General features: G+C 44.5%; 1 protein-coding gene and 2 long non-coding RNA genes across 4 annotated transcripts in view; 1 reads left to right on the top strand and 2 right to left on the bottom strand.

The window, feature by feature from the left end:
• TLR5 (toll like receptor 5) overlaps positions 1 to 379 on the bottom strand; it is a 34379-nt gene extending 34000 nt beyond the window's left edge. For both annotated transcript variants that reach the window (XR_838134.3, XM_010992762.3), the window contains exon 1: positions 294 to 379. The gene's annotated coding sequence lies outside the window, so the exon portion shown is untranslated. The remainder of the gene's footprint in view (positions 1 to 293) is intronic.
• LOC135318800 (uncharacterized) lies at positions 13 to 2826 on the top strand. Its single transcript, XR_010377171.1, has 3 exons — positions 13 to 51; positions 285 to 457; positions 1512 to 2826. It is a non-coding gene; the product is annotated as an uncharacterized LOC135318800 (long non-coding RNA).
• A 7208-nt stretch (positions 2827 to 10034) lies between these two features.
• Positions 10035 to 12881, bottom strand: LOC135318799 (uncharacterized). The gene is made up of 2 exons (XR_010377170.1): positions 12513 to 12881; positions 10035 to 12301 (listed from the first exon to the last, which is right to left on the bottom strand). It is a non-coding gene; the product is annotated as an uncharacterized LOC135318799 (long non-coding RNA).
• Positions 12882 to 13598: the final 717 nt, after the last annotated feature.

Below are 13598 nucleotides of genomic sequence, written 5' to 3'. Positions count from 1 at the left end.
AGATGCAAGAGACTCCCTCACAGCCAAGATTTCCTCTTGCCCCGCCTCAAGGTATCCACGTGCTCCTCCTCTCCCACCCCCATCCCCACGGCCCCCGAGGAGCAGAGAACGCAGTCCAGGGATTGGGCGCCTGGGACGCGGGAGGAGAGGCCCAGGACACCCCTGGAGGGGAAGAGGCGCCGGATGGCCACAGGCAGCCCGGTCCCCTCCCGGCTGGGGACTCAGGGTCGCCGCCCAGTCCCTGCTAGGGGAAATGAGCCCTCGCCTGCTCTCGTCCGCTACAGGGCGCTCACCTCCGGGGAAGCCTCCCCGCACCGCACGCGCCTTGGCTCGCTTCTTCCAGCCGCAGAAGCAGCGCCCTACGCGGGGTCCCCGGAAGACTCCGCCAGCCCCGCCCCCAGACAGGCCCCGCCCCATCGATCTGGCCCCGCCTCGTCCCCCCCAACCCGCCGCCCAGGTAACCTCTCAGTTCCCTCCGGTGAGTGGGGCCACCTCCAGCTCCAACCCTTGGACACGCCCCGGAGACTGCGGCCGCGGGGACCAGGAAAGTGTCCATTTGACAAGGAAGAAATAGGGGACTCGTGGATTTAAGGATCAGGAGGCGCGGGTGGTGGCTGCTTGGGGCTCCCTGGATCCCAGGGGGAAGGGGCCGCCTCTGAGGGCTGCGGGCCGCCAGGGAGGGGAGAGGGGGACAGAAATACATACTTTGTAGGCTCCCAAAATGTCCCTCGAGATCATCCAGGCCAGCATTCCCTTCCCTTCCTCTCCGCCGGACAGAGAAGGAAGCCCAGGCCCGAAGACCTGGAGTACTTAGTGGTCAAAGGCACAGCCAAAAGCTGGCGAAAGAGGAACTCGATCCCCTACTCTCTGACTCCCAGCACAGTGCTCCTTCCACTACGCCAAACCTCAAGCTAAAATTGGAACATTTTGTTACATTTTTTACATTCCAGTCAGCAAGTGCTACTGGGTACAGCTGGGAGCGGGTGTGATTTTGAGGACGGAAGCTCAGGGTTTGTCTGGAGAACTAGACAAAAACAGACCCTTTCCGTCCGGTGAGCACTGTGGTCCTATTGCCCTGCCTTCTCTCCTCTTTTTTCCTACCTGTTCCGCGGCTGGGGTTTGCAGGAAAAGGAACTTGTCAAAAGAAGGAAACTGGCTCCCCAGAGGCCCGTGCAACCAAAGGGTTAAAGAGAGGGGACTATAAGAAAGTGGTAGAATGGCTGTCTGGGGCAGAGCCCAGTTCTGGGACAGACACGGGCCTGTCTTGAGTAGGACCCGGCGTGGGGGGAACGTGAGGGTGGGCGCACGGCCTGTGCGGGTGGATGAGCCCCCCACCCCAGCTAACGGTGGCAGCTCGGGTGTAATCGCAGAGCGGCTGACTCTCCCACCCCTTGGCCGGAGGAACTGGGAGATAGGATCGGCAGTGTAGGAAAGATGCACGTAAAACGAAGCCTGGCACTTAGTAACAGCGCAAGGATCTCATTATAGAGTCTTCTCGGCTCCCCTCCTAGGCCAGCAGCCTGCGGTATGAGTGACAAATTGCCTCCAAAAGGTCTGAAAGGCTGCAGACAGAGCGATGGAACCGCCTTCCTGCTCAACCCCAACTCCACTGTGGACCAGCTGCCGAGATGGAGGCCCTGCGAGGAGTGGAGGGGGCAAGGTCTGCGGGGGCGCCCCAGGGAGCGCTGAAAGCTGGGATCCCAGCAGCCAAAAGACTTCCCTTTGTGTCGGTGGAACCAAGAGCGCGTGGGCAAACTTGGTTAATGACTCTGTTTACCCTGCCTTGTCCTGGTGGCCCCGCAAGACCTGCAGGGGCCTGGCACACCACAGGAGCAAGAGTGCTGGGAATAGGTAGGGGAGGGAGGAACATTCCAGGCTGTAAGGCCTCCCCAGGGTCATCTAAAGCCCTTTCCCCTGGCGGACACCTGGCTTTGGATACCATTTCCATTCACCGGGTTCCAAGGATTCATGTGCGGCCTGGAAGAACCCTTAGATCCTGGGCTCATTGAGGGAGATGACAGCTTCCACTTGAATGACCAGGACAGCTTAGGGCCTTCTTACAGCTTGGCCCTTGAAATGGGCTTTCATGATCTTTCTCCCACGTGGCAGGGGAGGGGCTGGTGAGCAAACCCTTGGCTGATCAGGGCCAAGAGCAGTCCCTTGCTTTTCGTCCGTTAAAATCCAGATTAGTACACACCCTCAGGGCACTACAAGATGCTTCCAGGTAAAGCCCTCTTAGAGGTGCTGGTCGCTCTCCTGTTTAAACTTCCAATCACTTCCCCATTCACTGAGATTAGCATCCAGAATGCAGACCAAGGCCCTGGCAGCTTCTCCAGGTTTGCCCCACTAACCCTCACCTCTCACGCTCCAGCCTCCCCCCGCTGCCTTTCACTTGCTTTTGGTGCTAACACACGCTGCTCCTTCTTCCTGGGATGCCCCTTCCCCATGACTTTGCGTGGTCCACCTATCCATTCTCGAATCTCCTTTCCTCAAATGGCACCTCTTCAAGGAGAAGTTCCTTCTCCCCTCTATCTAAAGCATGCTCCTCCTGTAATTCTTTCTCCTTGTATCCTGTTCTTTCTCTTCATAGCTCTCATCTCCATTTGTAATTTTGTATATTACCTTTATTGTGGTTCCTGGTTCAAGGTCAGTATTCCCTCGATACATAATAGACTTAACAGATTCTAAGCTTCATGAGAGGGAGAGCTGTGTCTGATCTGTATCATTTGAAATCCAGCATCTGATAAGTGTCTCCCAATAAACATTTGTTGGCGAATGAATGAACAAATGAATAATATTAGCACTCTTCATTTGAAAGGACAAAGTTCAATAAACTCAATAAACTTGTAAACATAAGCATTAGTGACTATTTCTATTTAAAAAGGTAACAACCAAAACAAGATTTCAGGGGAACACAAATTCCAAGGTTTATTAGGTACTTCTTAAAACTAACCAACCATTCAGCAACCATATATTAAGTTTTTACTATAGACCCTGTGCTTCTTGCCAGGGATACAAATCTGAATAAGAGCTAGTTTTCAGCATCAAGGAGCTCACAGCCGGGTGGGAAGGGTGGACATGTAGACAAATGGTTATAATATAATTTGATAAATGCTACAATATCGTATGCACCTTACTTTACCTGGAAGTTGCTGCATTCAGGACCCTATGTCATTACCAACTAAAAAGACAATGATAATTTTGTCACCTGGACAGAGCAGAGAGAGGGCATTCCGGCTGAGGGAACAGCCTGCAGAGGAACTGAGGGGAGAAAGAAGGTGGCTTTTGGGGGGACCTGTAACTGGAGTGATAGGTGGGGGCCAGATCACAGGGGTCCGTGCACATAGGCTCTGCTAAGGAGTTTGGATTTTGCTCTGGCCACCTGTGGGGACTGGGGATCCATTGGGTGGTGTTAAAGCAGTGGTGTGACACCACACCTTCATGTTTGTATATTGGACATATAACCCTAACAGCAGTGTGTAGAGTGAATGGGGTAAGGGATGGAGGGGTCTATAGGACATAAACCCAGCTAGAAGGTTACCATTATTGTCCAAGTAAAGATAATGAGTGTAAATTAGAGCAGTGGCATTCGTTTATTCATTTCAGTCAATAATTTTTTTTTTATTGAAGTGCAGTCAATTACAATGTGTCAATCTCTGGTGTACAGCACAATGTCCCAGTCATGCATATACATACACATATTTGTTTTCATTTTTTTCCATTAAAGGTTATTACAAGATATTAAACAGTTTCCTGTGCTATACAAAAGAAACTTTTTAAACAAATCTATTTTTATATACAGTGGCTAATATTTGTAAATCTCAAACTCCCAAACTTATCCCCTCCCACCCCCTTTCCCTGGTAACTATAAGATTGTTCACTAAGTCTGCAAGTTTGTTTCTGTTCTGTAGATGAGTTCATAGTGTCGCCCTTTTTTTAGATTCCACATATGAGTGATATCATTTGGTATTTTTCTTTCTCTTTCTGGCTTACTTCACTTAGAATGATGGTCTCTAGGTCCATCCATGTTGCTGCAAATGGCATTATTTTATTCTTTTTAATGGCAGAGTAGTATTCCATTGTACATATATACCATAATTTCTTTATCCAGTCATCTGTCGATGGACATTTAGGTTGCTTCCATGTCTTGGCTATTGTAAATAGTGCTGCTATGAACATTGAGATGCATGTATCTTTTCGCATTAGAGTTCTCTCTGGAAATATACCCAGAAGTGGGATTGCTGGATCATATGGTAGGTCTATTTTTAGTTTTTTGAGGAATCTCCATACTGCTTTCCATAATGGCTGCACCAAACTGCATTCCCACCAGCAGTGTAGGCAGATTCCCTTTTCTCCACACCCTCTGCAGCATTTATTGTTTATGGACTTTTGAATGATAGCCACTCTAAGACCCAGAAATCCCATGCCTCCAAGGTGTCTGAACTGGCATTCTCACATACTGAAATATACACACAAAAAATACTTACGGAAGCATTGCTGTAATACCCCTGTGGTAGACAGTTTCTAAAATGGCTGCCAGTGATGTCTTGCCTTTCTGGAATCACGTCTTCTTGAGTGTAGGCTGGATCTAATGACTTGCTTCTAACAAACAGAACATGGCAAGGGTGATGGGAAGCCATTTCTGAGATTAGGTTATAAAATAATGTGATTTCTGCCTTGTTTACACCTTCTCTTTGGCCCTCTCACTGCTTGCTTTTATGACGCCACCTGCCATGTTGCCAGCCACCCTACGAAGAGGTCCACGTGCAAAGAATTGAGGGAGGCCTCTTGCCAACAACCACTTGAGTCAATGTAGAAGTGAATCCACCCCGAGTGGAGCATTCAGATGAGACCATAGCCCCAGTCAGCATTTTGATTGGAGCCTTATGAGAGACTAGAGCCAGCTAGGCTGTGCCTAGAGTCCTGGCTTCCAGAAACAGTGACCTAATACATATTGTTGTTTTAAAGCACTAAGTCTTAGGGCTAATTTGTTATGCAGAAATAGATAAGCAATACAATTACCAAACACCCATCAAAAGTAGAAAGGATAAATAAATTGCCGATCAATAATGGTCATATGATGGAGAATTAGACATCATGCTCCAAAGGAATGAACTCTACATCCACCAACATGGATGACACATAGAAACATACACTGGGCAGGAGAATCAAGACCTAAGAGAAAAGATAAATGTATTCCATTTACATAAAATTCAAAAGAGGCAAAGCTAAATTACCCAGTTTAGGTATACACAATTCGGTGATAAACTATTTTAAAGGATCAAGAAAATGATCATTGTGGAAATCAAGGTGGCCAAAGGGAGGAAATGCCTTTAGAAAGGAGACCCAGTGGTCTTCTAGGGTGGGTGGGGTCTGCTAATGTTCTGTTTCTTGACCTGGTGCTGGTCATGCGGGTTTGCTTTAGGATTGTTCATTGCAATGTGCTGCTATGCTTTATGCAGGTTTATGTAGGTGTGTTATCTTTCATATTAAACAACTGTGAAAGAAAGAAAGGAAGAAACAAAGAAAGTGGAGAGGAAAATCAAGAAAGAGAGGAGCCAAGAAGGCTGTTAAATGAACTTCAAGCAGGCGGGAATGGTCAGAAGTTCTAGAAATCAAATACCACAAAGAGTAACGTCTTCCATTGGATGCGAAAAATTGCAAATGTGTAGGCAGAATTCTGAGGTGGTCTCCAAGGCTCCCTCACCGTGGTGCATGCGCCCTGTAGACTCTCCTCCCCTTGGGTGTGGGTGAGACCTGTGACTATGATGTGATGGTTCCTTCCTTGATTGGGTTATTTTACATTAAGTCTCCATCTTAGCAGACTGTTGAGAGATTCACCTTGAAGGAGCAAACAGCCATGTAGTGAACTGCCTGATGGAGGAGCCACATGACTGGGACTTGAAGGCAGCCTCCAGGAACTGAGAGTGGCCCCTAGCACCAATCAGCAAGAAAACAGGGGTTTCCATCCAAAAGTCACTACCCCAAGCTCCAGAAAGGAACATAGCCCAGCTGCCACCTTGATTTCAGCCTTGTCAGACCCTGAGTAGAGAAAACAGCTACATCACTGGATGACTGACCCATCAGACTGGACTACACCATTCCTGAACTTCCTACCCGCAGAAACTGTGAGATAATAAATGGGTGTTGTTTAAAGCCACGAAGCTGGTGATAATCTGTTATGAATCTGTTAGGCAACAGTAGAAAATAAACACAACAGATCACTGAGGACCTCTGCATCGAGTCGATCACTGAGAGAAGCCTGAATGGGCCTTTAAAATAGGATTATGCCGTGATTCCCAAGCCCCCTCTGCTTGGGTTCAACAAACTCTCCCTCCCTTTGTTCCCTGGCATCTCTGCTCTCAAAGAAATCAGAATACACATACATTCATAGTGAGGATCTGTTTTCTCTAAAATCTGACCATGCCGTCCTGTCCATTGTTGCAAATATTCAGAAGGAAATTCAGGCAGTGCTTTGCCCTCACTTTGCAGACTGCTGTTCCTGTTTTCTGAAGTTTCAGCCTCTTTGACTACTTCTCCATTTGTTTCTCTAAGGTGGCCCTGGTTCCAGCGAATGCATTATCGTGTGTCCTATGGTGATTTTATGTATTTTTAAAACTACATAATGAAATAAATTATTTTAAAACCCAAACATTCGATCTCTTTGGCTCAGAGAGATCCTTACTTCCACTGCTCCCTGCAATGCTTCTGCTGCTGCCCTCAGGCCACCCTCCACGAGCAGTCAGAGTGACCCTTTGAAACATGACTCATCGGTCACTCCACTACTTAAACTTTCCAACGGCTCCTACTTGCACTTGGAGTACAAAGAAAACGCCTTTCTGTGGCCGGCACAGTCCTGGGTGACTGGCCCTGCCTTCTCCAAGCTCAGCTCCTCTCCCTCCACCCCTCCCCCTGCTGCCCTTTCTGTTCTTCCGGCCCTTGGCCCCGCAGTGCCCACTGCCTGGAATGCCTTCCTAGGGCCAGCTCCTTCTCAGCGTCAGGCCTCGCCCAACCTTGATGCCTCTCAGAGTCCTTCCCTGCCCGCCTTGTCTAAAGAAGAAGTCCTTCTTCACTGTCACCCCCCCATAGTTTTTCATCAGTATCTTATTTACTGCCTTCCCATCCCCTGTCACTCTCTGCAGTGAGCTGTGTTTTCATTGGTGGGCTTGTTTAGCACATGAGCTGTCCCGGTCATCTATACTCCTTGTCCATTGTGCCTCCCATCTGAGACTTCCTCTGGTCCTTCCCAGGCCCATGGTTGGCCCACTGCTGGTGTTCAGGAAGAATTTGTTGGTACATCAATAAGCTGAGAGGGTCTTTTTGTGTCAGGAGAGCTGACAATCCTGGATGGGCCGGCCCTCATATCTCCATCACCAGCCTCTCCCCTTGCTCTGGTCAACTCCAGATACAGCCAGAGAAACTTTCTTGCAACCCACTGTCTTCACGTCCCTTCTCTCTGATGACACCCACTGCTTGTTGCCTCTAAAATGATCATTCTTGATTTTATTTAAAACATTTTTTCCATTTCAAAATTGACATCTGGTTGTTATAGAAAGAATGGAAAATTCAGTAAAGGAAGGAAGGAAGAGAGGTTACTCAGAGTCCTTCCATCTAGTTATAACCATTGCTAGTGTTTAAATGAGTTCCTTTCCAAGCTATTTGTAATGAACATTTTAAATGCAATCATCACATGGCAAATACAAAACTGTAGAAATCGATTTTTAAGAAATAATCTTTTTTCCTCATTGTAAAAGTGGACACATTTACTGTGGGATATTACAGAAAATGAAAATATAAAGAAGAAAAGAATTATATAGATTCTTCTACATTTTTACATTGTTTTTGTATATACACACACATGCATGCACACACACACCCCCACCCCATAATTGGCATTTCAATGTATTTCAACTTTATCACACGTTAAGGAGGACTATTTTATAAAACAATTTGTTGGAAGACAGAAAAGAGAATTCATATCAGATCCTACTCAGCAGAAACTTATTTAAATTCCTATTAGATGCCTCTCTCTCCCACAGGTCTCTTTCCTGGGCAGTGGAGAGTAGTGGAGAGTATTATGAAAGCTATGAACACAGATCCTGCTGCCAAAATTACTTGGTTTGATCCTCAAGCTCTGCTACTTATTAGCTCTAGGACCTTGGATAAGTTACTTCATCTCTCTGTGCCTCAGTTTCCTCATCTGTAAAGTGGGGTTAATAATAATACCTACCTCACAGAGTCATCAGCACTTTAAAGAAAATGCTTAGAATTGTCCCTGGCATATAATGAGGGTTACCTATTACTATTGTCCTATTTAGCCTCCCCTAACCTTTCTGTGTTTTGGAACGATTCAATGACCACCTCATTTTGTATCCGCCACTCAGCAAAACAAAAGTCCATGGCTGGAAATTTACAACTCCTGGTTGTAATGCGCATTGGTGTGTGTGCAGGTACACATTGCCATCCACCCTATGACTTACTGAGGTAAACTTCTAACATAAGTAAATGTTTCCCTGGAGAGGATTTCTGCAGCTTGGGAAACAATTCATTTTTGTCTCGCTTTCTCATTCATTCTCTTCCAAGCTCTCTGTGTATGCATTTGTAAGTGTATGTATTTGTATGTTTGTATATGTATATATAAATTACACAGTCAAGATCACATTTCATATATGGCTTTAAAGAGTAATTAACACAAGGACATTCACATATCTTAGATGGAAGATGATATGAATAGAGGCTAATGATATAATTTCACTTCTTGGTATTGCATTACTTTATAAACATCAAAAATAAAACTGAAAATTTTGTACCACTCAAGATGTAGAAAAATCTTTATTCCTTATTATTATGTAGCCATGTTAAAATTTTTTTTTAATGAAAGACAGAAAAAAAAAAAGACTCTTGGTTTAGTAATTCTCCTGGCACAGCCTTCTACCATGTTAATCATTTACTATCGTTCATAACGGCTGGGACAGAAGAGCCACAGCTATAGTTCTGTTGCCTATCAAGCCTGGTAGGGAAATACTATCGCAATTACAGAGCGATGCTTAAGGCTCAAAACCCCACCTCCTTGTGCGGGAAAAGAGGTAGAAGCAGATGGGAAAGGAAACAAGGGGGTTCTGCATAGTCAGCTTCGCTCTAGGTAGACACACAATCAGACTGGGTTACTAAGATTTGGGTCCAAATCCAGCAAGAAAGACCCACAAGTACTTTTATATGTAATTTCACCAGTCTTGTTCTAAATTTAACTTTTAGCAAATGGAGCACATGTTCACGTAATCTTTTTCATGAAAGTTATGTTTTCTATGCCCATGTATAAGAATATTTTTATCTTGCTTCCATAAATCACAAACAATTCGGCTGGGAGTAAAATTCTTGAATCCTTACTTTCCTTACTCAAAGTGCTCTGGATATAACTTTAAAAGTATGTATCATTGCTGAGAAGTCTATAACATAAAATCCACTCCCTTGCTTATAAGGCAAATACAAAATTTCCCTTTTCTGGATGGGTATAGTAATTTCTTGCATTGCCTTATAATGAAAAACTGTTTTCAAGTGATTTCTAGAAATGGATCAGGTAATTGATTTTGCCTGGAATCCAGACTATGCTTTTGTGCTTTCTACTCATGCAATTTATCAATTCTGTAACATGTTTTTAAGTGGCATCTTTGATTATTTCCTCTGTTTGTTCTAATGCCTTCTTTAGGAACATTTATTATTCCTGTGTCAGATCACTAGTCTCTTTCATTTCTGCTGCTTGAAAAATGAGATTCATTTCTGTTTCATTTTCTCACCCACCCTCCCTCAGACTCTCTCTCTGCCTACATACCTGTTAGATTCTTTCTCGTGGTTTTCATGTCTTAGTTCTTTTCTACTTTCTGGGAGTGTTTCTCAAGGTTGCTTCAGATGACTGATTTAGTGGATCATGGCGAGTTCTGTTCTTTGCTGACACATCGTGACTTTTCCTCAACTTTTTATTATGAAAAATTACCAGACGAAAAAGTTGAAAGAATAACACAATGATCATTATTACATAGCTTCAATCATTTTGTTTATTTGTAATAAATGCATACTTTGAATGCTGATCCATCTGAAAATAAATTGCAAATAATACATGTCCCTTTTAAGTACTTCAACACATATCTCTTAAAAGTAAGGCAGCTCTCCTCTAAAATCTCAATGCTGCATCACCTTTTAAACATTTAGTAATAATTTTGTAATATCTAACAATCAGTCCATAGTCAAACTTCCCCCATTGTCCGCAAATGCCCCTTTCCCCCCCAAATCAGTACAAAATCAGAGTTAATACATTGCTTTTCGCTGGTTTCCCTCTTTAGTCTCTTAACCCAGAACGGTTTTTCCTCCCCTTACCACACTTTTTTGTGAATTACCTTGTAGGCTCTCCCACATTTTACCTGATTGTTTATCCTTCTGCTGTATTTAGCTTGCTCCTCCACCCCTGTAATTGCTATCAAGTGGAAGCCTGGTTTCAAGATGTGCTTGAGTCTGCTTAAACATTTTTGGCAAGAATCCTTCCTAGTGATACTGTATTCTTCATATTCTCCCATGTTCATTATTCATGATGCTAAGTTTGATTGTGTTGTTAAGGTGAGAACAATCTCTCTATCATAAATATATATTTCCCCTTTGAGATTAGAAAATGATATGTGGGATAATATTTGGTGGAAATATGAATTTTAATTCCTCTATTGCTTGTTTAATTTCCCTGTAATATTTTCTTATCTTTCTCTTCATATAATAATATCTGCTGTCTTTTCATCTCAGTTCATTTTCTCTTTGCTCCGCTTTATGAAGGCCATATCTTTTCATATCCTTTAGAGAATGAATGCCAAGTACTCTTTCTCAATTTTCCTTTTGGTTTCTTCAGAAAACCACTTCCAGAGATCCGGGCATTCTCTAAGCCTTAGGAGCTTTTCTTAAGGCTCCCCAAGCATCACTGGAGGCGCTGAAACACCCTCCTCAGATACAGGACTGTGAGATGGAGTGAATCTCAGTTTCTTATAGGTCTGATTTAATTATTTGCAAGGTAAAAAGAATAATGCCTTTTTCCAGGGCTGATGTGAGTCTTAAATGAGTTGTGTGTATGTAAGTATGTTTTGCTAAGAGCCTGGCGTGTACTGGGCACTCAGAAACACATGAATCTAAGGCTACATTAATGCCTATGAACAAATAGCCTGTCCCGGAATTAGTTACATAAACTGCTCTTTTATTCCCTTTTTCTTTATCCTGTCCCCTCTTCTTCACCTAGTGCTTTCCCTATTCTTTCACTTTCTTCCCTTTTGTTTGTGATTTCAGATACTCTCTACCACTGCACTGAAGTGGTATATTTTTAAATGGTATATTTTTGTCGCTCCCATAATCTGTTTCCTTGACGTTCTGAACAGTTGAGGTATATACAAATAATCTAGTTTCTAGCAGTCACTGCTCCTGAGTGTCCTCCATCCTCACTCACTCACTCTCATTCATTTGGTCATTCACTCCTCCATCCAAACATTCATTCATTTATTTTTGGCAACTTTGTAAATGAAAATGAATAGCTTGGCATGTGTGTGCACCCGCACGTGCAGCTCTGTATGTAATTGTAGCCACCTGCCAGTTACCATGATGAACTACAGGATGAAGATGGGAGAAAGAGGATGAGGAAGAGAAGGCAGAGCTCCACCTGGCAAGTCGTAGACACAGTTACACGTTACAAAAATACGCTTTCATCAGAGTAAAATGTGTTCAAAATTCCCTTTCATTACATAAGGGAAATTCCCATTCAACTCCTATAGCCTTTGGGAAACACACCACAATTCACAGAACATTAACACCTCTTGTGTGTCTCAGCTCAGTTGGGTTCACTGAACAGGAACAAGACTCTGGGCAAGATGGGCTACAGCCAGGTGGGAGCTAGGAGCAAATGAAAGGTAAGACTGTTGCATCCCTGAGACGTAATAACACCAATGATCCTCTAACTGCAGCAAAAAACCATTTGGGTGTGATGTAAATTCAAAAGAGCTTAGTGAGGGAGAGGAACTAGGAAGAGAAAACCTATTTAGCTGCAATAGTTTAAGAACAGAGGACAAGACTGTTAAGAGAGATTATAAAACACTGGAGAACTGTCCTTCGAGGGATGGCTAGTCTGTACTGGGTGGAGAGGACTTTCGAAGGACACTTCTTATAGCCCGAAGTTTCAAGTCAGCTCAGCCGCTGATGAGGCTCATCCTGGTGGTGGGAATGGGGCCTGAGCGACACAGCCCAGGAGGTGCTGGTGCCAGGTGCCTTCAGGACACAGAAACTGCAGGGGAGAGGGGAAAGATTTCACCAGAGGCAGCTCAGGGAATGTGTGGGCCGAGGTGCTGATTTGGAGACAGTAGTCCTCCGGATGTAAGTTCAGCACCGTATTCTTTTTTGCATCCCATTCCAGGAGATGGCTCCTCCTTGCAGCCATCCTAGCTCACCAGCTCTGGATTCATTAGTCCACCCAGGTCCTGGGGGCCCCTTGTTACCTGGATAGACACAGGGCCTGTCAAGTCTCAGCTGCCGTCTTCCCCAAACCTCTCCAAGGCGGACCACTGGAAGACAATTTCCAATGTGGGTGGGATAAGCTCTGTCCCCAAAAGAAAAGACGCATCCTGAACAAAGATTCAGAGTTGCCTTCATCATGTCCAGACCTCACTGCCCAGGGACAGAAGTCTTTCCTGGATGGTTGCTGTGACCAGAGGACTGCCATCACCCTGGGGACCAGGACCTCCTGGGGCTACAAGTCCTGAGCCTGGTGGAGCTCTAAAAAAATTGTGCCTTTCAGGACCAGCTCAGTGAGGGAGGCTGACAGTCCTTCAGCTGGCTCTCTTCCTCTCCTCTTCACCCTTCCTCTTCACCAGGTGGTCTCTTAGAACTACAGACTTTCACTTCCCATCCTTGGGATGTAACCAAAGCAGCTTAGCACAGACACATCCTGAAACTATTGCTGCCCCTAGTCAGGAGAAGGGAGTAAAGGACTCCTAAACAAGATACAAAAAGCCATAAACCTTAAAGGGAAGAATTGACAAAAAATTTGACCACATTAAAACAAAAAAAATTCTGTTTTCATATACTTCTGCTTCATTATAGATAAGTGAAAATGTAACTCAGAGACTAGGATAATATATTGGCAATGCATATTGCTGACAAAGTTTGCAATTCAGAATGCATAAATAAACACTATACGGTAAAGACAGACAGCATCACAGAAAAATGCACAAAGGTTAGGAGTATGCAATTCTCAGTGTTACTGAACCCAGGCTTGGCTGCTCACCACACAAAAGCCAATAATTGAGAGACAAGTGTCAACAGAAAGGAAAGATGCTTTAATCAGAAAAGATAGCAATATGGGAAGAAGGTGGACTCATGTCCCGAGACCTAAGATTCTGCTCAGCCATGACAACTTTTAAAGGGAAAAAAGGGGAAGAATCTCAGTGAATTCTTCAAGGCAGGAGATTGGGTTCTGCATTCTTCTCCATTGTATGCAGACTGGCTGATTCTCTCTTCAGATATGATCTTACTCACTGATCTGTCTGCAGGATTTCTAAGGGGGGTGTTGGGGGTAGAAAGCT

This window comes from Camelus dromedarius, chromosome 21 (assembly GCF_036321535.1).
Source record: "Camelus dromedarius isolate mCamDro1 chromosome 21, mCamDro1.pat, whole genome shotgun sequence".
NCBI classification, from domain to species: Eukaryota; Metazoa; Chordata; class Mammalia; order Artiodactyla; family Camelidae; genus Camelus; species Camelus dromedarius.
Note: the sequence above shows the minus strand (reverse complement) of the source record. Positions and strands in the feature narration are given on the sequence as shown.